The following is an 8,248-nucleotide window of genomic DNA, read 5'->3' on the forward strand; positions in this document are numbered from 1 at the left end:
TACCACCAATGCATCAACATGCCTACCCTATGGGGAATAGTGAAGATCATCGGTGATAAACAATAATCTAAAGAGTTGTATAAGACATCAATAAAGTCTTGCAGGGTACAACGACAAGAATAGCAATTAAAGCAAGGGGAACAAGACATGCTATAAGTTTAAGAGCAAGGAAAAAAAAGTGCCCTTGATCCTTGAGGATCCTGAAGCCAAAGTCCTCATATGATCCTTAATACTGGAAGAAATCGAACAAGACCTAATAAAATTCTTATAAGACAGAAGACAAAGCTTTTCGTGGAAACACAAAGATATGACATGTATAGATAAAGAAATTATAACTCACAAACTCAATATAGATCCTTCTTTCAGCCCTGTACATCAAAAAAGAATTGAATATTCACCTAAAAGAAACCAAATCATTCAAGAACAAGTTGAAGAACTTCTCAACATGGTAATCATAAAAGAGTTGAAGTTCCCAAAGTGGTTAGCCAACATGGTGGTGGCACAAAATACGAATGGAAATTTGAGAGTGCATGTGGATTACACAGATCACAATAAGGCTTAACCTAAGGATCCTTTCCCTCTACCACACATCGACTCTGTGATAGATGCTACAACAGGTCATGAGCTACTAACAATCATGGACACCTCGACTGGATTTCATCAAATACCAATGGAACGATCAAGAGGATACTGCTTTCATAACCCCTTTAGGTATATATTGCTATATTGTTATGCCTTTTGGTCTTAAAATATAGGGACAGGTTGTAATAATAAACTTGTAGATTGATAGATTCTAAACAGTAAAGTAAATCTAAACAAGAAGAACAACTGATCAAAAAGGTGCCGAATGATTATATTATGAACGTCTTAGAAAAATTTTGTGTGAACTTCTCTATAAAGACGATGTCGGGAAATCTCAAAATGATTAACCCTAATACAAAACATGCTTGAAATACTCATAGCCTACCTCTAGCTCCATAAATACGGATGGACAAGCCCAATCTGATTAATAAAGGCTAAATACATACATATTAAATTTGACACAACACAATAAATAGCCCAAAAATCTCCCCTTTTGTGTCAAAGAAGGAAGGAAACTCTTTATTGATGTGGGCGCCTCTGAAACTTGAAGAGTATCGGCATTAGACCAAGTAAAGTGTTGCGAACTTGAATATATCATTTGATCATATCTGCAAAGCACTTCTTAGCTGCAACATCATTCGCTTTGCACTTGTCTGTAATTAGGGCTGTAAACGAAACAAACGAACACGAAAAGGGCTTGTTCATGTTGGTTTGTTTAAGTTAACCGAACAAATTAACGAACACGAACGGTTAAACGAACGAGTTTTCTTGTTCATGTTCGTTCATTTAACGAATTACATTGTTAATGTTCGTTCATTTATGTTCGTCAACATGCTAAACGATCAGAAATGAACAAAGATAAACAAACATATATAAACATAAATGAACATATAATATATGTCACAACTAGAAATTTTGTGTGATGTAATCTATACACTCAAGCTAATGTGAATCAAAAGCTTAAGAACATGTGTAACACCTATGATTATGACTTCAAAAACTTCAAGTAAATACATCATACAAAGTACTACAAATAGTCACCAAACAATTGGAGACCCTAGAAGTCCTTGTTTAAGTCCATTTTGGACTAGGACTTCCCTATTGGATCCAAATGGACCAATAAGCTTCCAATTAGACTATCATGGGCTTAGAACCCTAATTGGGCTCTAATTGGACCCACACTAAATTATTTCAACATTTTGGGCCACATTGGGCCTAGAATGAAATAAATTAATGACTATGAACCATAATTAACCTAATTTGACCCTAACAAGTCATAAAAATCACCTTTATATTTATTTGGACCAAAAATCACTCAATTTAACCATGAAAATTGGGCTTAAGCATTTATGGCCCAAACATCCTCTTTTCCCCCACCATTCTCGGCCCAAGCCCAAATAAAAGGGAGGAGTTGACTTCTTGCATGACACATCATCTTTGTATGGAGGATATCTAAGCATTACCCTTCAAACATCCATGCATTCTCATCCTTCCATGCAAACATCACCTCAAGGTCTTTTCTTCTCTCCCTCCCTCTCTCTTCTTGATTCGGCCGAGAGTAACCCACACACACACACTTCACAAACTCTCTCCAAATTACTCAAGAAATCATCCTCCCACTTCATTCAAAAGTCTCGAAAATTAGGCTTGAAGCATAAGAATCATCCTAAAGAAATTCACCATCTAAGGTAAGTTAATGTTTAACTTATGATCTAACTCCCTCTACTTCATTAAAATATCTTCTAAATTCATTCATTTTTGTGATCTTGCATCCTAGAGGTCGAAATCTTCATCGAAGGGTGCTAAGGCCAAAAATCACTTCATCTTTCTTCCATCTTTTCCTCAAAAACCGAAAGCTTCAAACAAGGTGAGCTTCATACCCCCTATTTTTTGTTTTTATGAGTTTTGTGGGGGGGGGGAATACAAGTGAAAGTGTAGATCTATATGTGTTTTGTATGCCTTGTATGATTTCCATGCTTACATGTATGCTTTTGTGTGCTATAATGTTGGATCTAGCCATAAAACCCCTCAAAACCGAGATATATCTTATGTTAATTGATTTTAGCATCAAATGTATTTCTACATACAAAGTGTTTCAAGAAAAATAGCTAAGTGGTTTAGTAACAATTTCCTTTGGGCTAAAAACACAAATTTTGGACCTAAAATGTGAAAAATACAAAATTAAGGGCCCAAATTGACATATCATGAATTCTGATGGATGAAGTGTGTCAAAACAGTTTCAATAAAACAATTTCTGGAAATATACTCATTTACAGGATTAAAAACATAAATTTCAAGCTTAATGGGCTAAAAATTACAATTTCGGCCCAATGAGGCCCATTATGCGAATTTTTCTGTTTTGGAGGGCCAAAACTGTGATTTTCTGTAAAACGTTGGACTATAAGTGTTCCAAGTCCTTTTCAGAGGTTTAAAATGCTTTTTAAATTTAAAAAGGACGAAAGATGCAAAAATTTTACAATTTGGGCCAAAATTGTCAAAATTGCGAAAAAGAAGGGTTATAACCGAGAAAACTGAAATTTCAGGGACTTAAGCTGTTTTCTATGAAAAATATGCTGGAAAATATTTATTTCAATAATTTTTTATGTTAAAATGTCAAGAAAATTGATTTAAGGACCAAACCGAAAAGTATTTAAAATAAAGGGTTGAAAAGCTAAATTTTACAAACAAGGAGGGGCTGAAAACAGAAAATTTTCAAGACTAACTCAATGCATGCAATTTGACCAAATAATGGTACCACGACTATCGACAAAATACAATACATTACAACACCAAAAGTCGTTGTTAAACGAATTGGTTCGGTCTCGAACCAATAAAAATCCGAAACTACTAACACGACGACACTATGATACTACAACACTACGATTCATACAAATAACGATTTGGAATTCATTATACATGCGAATGTGCACAGACGTCTACGCACTATCTTCGGGCCCCACAAGTGTAAAATCTTGTTCGTTGAGCCTAGCTAGCCCAACGACCTGATCTTAAGGCCCGAAGACTTCTATCTTACGAAGTGTTGGGTTTTACCGATCCGACACGACGTAACCGGACTTTCAATGGCTTGTAGACTACTGGTCCCCAAGGGTCCTTTAGTGTCGCTAGTAGAGTATACCTTTTATGCGAGGCGGGTCTGGGACCCCTCGTACCTTTTATCCCCAACCGGCTAATGGAGTCATCGAGGCCTTCGTGTCCTCTTTCTCTTCGGATGTGGGACTACACGTAGTCAGGGCGGTTGGATAACGTGATTAGTACGGACGACGCCTACGGGATCGTTAGTATTGTTATAGACTAGTCGTTTGTGTAACGCGTGTTTGTAGCAGATAATCATGCTCAAAAATAATCCAATGTCGCCTGGTAATGATAACTTCATGCGTTGCAATGGTTTCAATGTAAATTCATGGAATTCAAAGAATTAGGAAAACATCGGGTTTTCCTAGGGTTTTTCAATACATGCAGATTCGAAATACATACAATTTCAATAAACAATTTTTACAAGTATAGAAACAAACAAGCATACTTATGGATCTTCACAAACGTTTTCAAAAGCATATCTATTCAGAAAATATCGGATTTTCTGGTTGTCTTCAAACGATACGAAACATTGCTTTTCAAATAAAACTTATGAACTCACCAACATTTCATATGTTGACGTTTTTCAAAATACTTGTATTCTCAGGGAACCAGTGAATCAAAGGAAATCGTATTCAGCGATGGCTTGCATTTTATTTATGCACGAATCGAACAATTTATTTTGGGAATGTAATGTTTAAACAATGTACTTCATGTAAACTTTACTGGTTGTACTGTATTAATGCATGGTGACGAATGTTGTTACGTTTCATATATATACAATGTTATGGTATTCAATTGAGTCACGACAGCCCCCAAACGTTTCCGCCGCCTGGTTTGGGGGTGTGACAATATAGTAATGAAATCAAACACAATTAAACATATATGAAGATAAAATGAACTTATATGAACGAACATAAACAAACATAAACGAACAACATAAAGGAATGTTCATGAACATAATTGAACAAACGTGACCATTTTTCATGTTCATTCGTTTAACTAAATGAACGAGAATTTGTGTTCATGTTCGTTCATTTATTAAATAAACAAACATCAACGAACTTCCCGTCGTACGGTTCATGAACAGTTCATTGAACGTTCAGTTCATTTACAACTCTTTCTATAATCCCCAAAACATAGTTGAGGTATGGTGTAGAATACAGATGCTTGTCTGGTAATGAGATTAAACACTTCTGATCATTCGTACCATATCTAGCACATTTTTGAAACGCCACACTCCAATTGTCCTTTTGGATTCTTCCGAGTTTCATCTTGGAGACATCATTCGTAGTTTCTTTTGGTTGCACAATGGGTTTCTGTTAAAGCATAAAAGTGACCCTCTTAAACTTGACAGATCCAAAGCCATCACCAGATCCGCAGTTAATGCCTCAACCGTAATCAAGAACTGCATCCATAGTTCTTGATTACATCTCATTTTCTGAACGAACACATCTATCAAAACTCATCTCTCAAATCTTATTTTCTTACTCATTTTCTCATCTCTCTTACTCTATAAGTTCATCAGAATTCAGTAAGTTACATTAAGATCATAATACCTCTTCGGAGCAAGTCAGTCTTGACTTAATCACTAATTTTGATCTCACTTACTAACTTGGTTTGATTGCAACCCTCATTAAGAATCAACTTAAGTGTCTTCTTGATATAATACTTGTTTTCATTTATATATCCTTAGATTCCCGCACCTAACTATCTAACTATCGAATTCTAACTTATTATTGTTGAGCTTTATGATCCTCTGAGTTAAACTTAATTCTACATTATTACTTGTTCTAACGTTTGTTCAAGTGTGTTACTCAAGTTTTTCTCTCAACAATTGGTATCAGAGCAAAAGCGGTTGCTTTTTAAACAAGAACTCTGATTTTGAAAGGCCTTTTATACCACTGGAGCTCATCTCTTAAAAAAACAAAAAAAAAACAAATCCTTTCAAAACAAGGAAATATGGCACAAGAATTATCTCTCAATGTTTCCAACAGTGTCGGAGGGTCGAATAGAGTTCCAACACTGGTGGCAAACAAATATCATCACTGGTCTCAAAGAATGGAGAGGTATCTAAGAAGACTTGGAAGAGATGTACGGAGATATGTAGAAGAAGGACCTCATGTTCCTATTCGCACTCCAGTTCAAAGCGACGACGCTCAGGCCAGACAGGGAGGAGGTCAACCAGCTATGAATCGTCCCACCAAAGATGATCCGGATAAGATGGAAAATGATGTTGTTGCTATCTATGAGATATCTTGTGGAGTTGCTCCTGACAACTTCGATGTCATCATAAATTGCAAGTCAAACAAAGAAATATGGGATGTCCTCAAGAACCTGTATGAAGGTACATAACAAGCTCAAGACACGAAGCTTACAACTACACTCAACAAGTTCAACAATTTCAAAGCTCATGTAGGTGAAAGTCTGGAAGACTCCTTCAAGAGATTCAATCTAATTGTCACAAAGTTATCAATTCTTGGCGCCATCCGAGGTAATCGTGAGACAAATCTTCAGTTTCTCAATGGTTTGGGTAGACATTGGACTACGGCTAAGATGATTGTCCAAGGAGATAGAAAAATTCATTCTTTATCTCCTTACAAGCTTTATGGTGACCTACAAGCACAAGAATCAACTGTACTCAAAGACTGTGCTGACTTCGGAGGACCACTCGCTCTCGTAGCACAAGCACCTCACACTCAATCTTACTCTCCCTCGTATGACAAACCTCGTCAATCAAACGAAGCTGACTCAGAATACGATTATGAAGAGGAATTCTGAAACGTCATTGCTCTAGTAGGCCAACAATTCTACAAGCTACCACCCTTATCTTTCCGCAAAAATAAACTATATTAAACCTCCCTTCAACCAAAATTGCAATCCTCAGAATAATCAATCCCGATATCCCAAAAATCCTCACCCATCACCACAACCTCAAAACACTCAATCCAAAGAGGCACCGCAACCTGTCAAGCTAACTGACTCTGGTACCTCAACAGAAGACAAGGCTGACGTTGTAATTTATCACAAGTGTAACAAGGAAAACCACTTTGCAAAAGATTGTAAAGCCAATATAGTCAAAGACAGAGCATTCTACCTTAGAATGGCTCAAGAGATGGAGGAAAAGGAAAAATCAAGAGCATACGTAGCTCAAGTCAAGAGACACCATCAAGTGTGGTCATCCGGAGATGAGGATGAAGATATCAATAACATCAAGGGTAAAGGCAAAATTTGCATGATGGAAACTGCGGATGAGGATGGGTCAAACATGCAGCCAAAGAACTATTCTTACATGGCAAGAGATGCAACTCTGAGCATCGTTGAGTAGGTAAAACTCAGGATCCAAACTCTTAATTGTAGCATGCATGACTGTCAACCATTCATAGACAACCTTAATGACACTTGTGTTGCCGTCCTTTCATACTATAACAAAGCCCTAAATGAGAAGAACATTACGAACCAAGAAATGTTCCATGTTAGAGCACGTCTAGAAGACAAAAGACTCAAAGTTACCATGCTAGAAGGAGAATTAGGATTAGAGAAGGATGCAAGAATGTTATGTGAAACCCAATTAGGCATATCATTAGATTAGAGAGATTTAGCTCAATAATGAAATTGTACGATTAAATCTTCTAATAGAAAAGTTGTTCAATGAAAGTGACGGTATTCAGAATCTTGTGAATAATGGAACCATAAATAACACATTTAATTGGGGTTAGTCCAATGGCTACTCCACCGCAAATGAGTCATCACCCCGATTTAACGAAGACCGTCCCTATGTCCCTATGGAGAGAGAGTTTCTCTTTCCATTCAATGAAAAAACCTTTCCCGAGGACATCAGAGCTCACTTTGGTCGACTTCATAATCTGAGTAATAATTGTGTCATTGACGAAATTCTTCATGAATTTTTGGGTCACTGAAGTGATCAAATTCCTATCTCTGGCACAGTTTATCCCGACTTTCAGACTTCATCAGTTGTCAATGAAGAAATTATTATGAAAGAACCCGAAGTTCTTGTGAGCTTCTCGTCTCTGCCATCGAACAACAGTATCTCTCACTATAGTCCTGAACCAATGTCTGACCAACTGCCTCTCATCAAATGTCCCATAATGAATTCAATTCACACTTACTCTGCGGTAGTCCAATCTTCCTTACCGCAGACCACAATTAAGAGTTTAGTGACCATTCAGTCAATCCATCATAAGTTGCTTATAGAAAACTTTGAGTATGGTCAATGTTCCCAAAATCCTGAACTTTCTAGTTCAAATGAATCAAGCCCCCGTTTTGAAAAGCAATCTAAAGATTCTAAGAAACCACAGTTGAATCTCAATGATTGCGGCTCTACAAAAACGCAAGCAAAAATGGCCCTCAAAGAGGAACTTCAATCTCATGGTAAAAACCGGGAAATATTTTCAAAAAACAAAACGCACGTCAAAATTTCAAAACCCAAGAGTCCATAAAAACTTGATTTCTCAAACTATTTTTCTAAAAACACGACAGCCAAGAAATCGAACAAAAAGGAATGTACAATTCCTAAAAACTTTCCAAAGTCTTCTGACAAAATCCAAAAACA

Source organism: Lactuca serriola, chromosome 8, assembly GCF_051521515.1.
Source record: "Lactuca serriola cultivar US96UC23 chromosome 8, Lser_US96UC23_V15, whole genome shotgun sequence".
Lineage (NCBI taxonomy): Eukaryota > Viridiplantae > Streptophyta > Magnoliopsida > Asterales > Asteraceae > Lactuca > Lactuca serriola.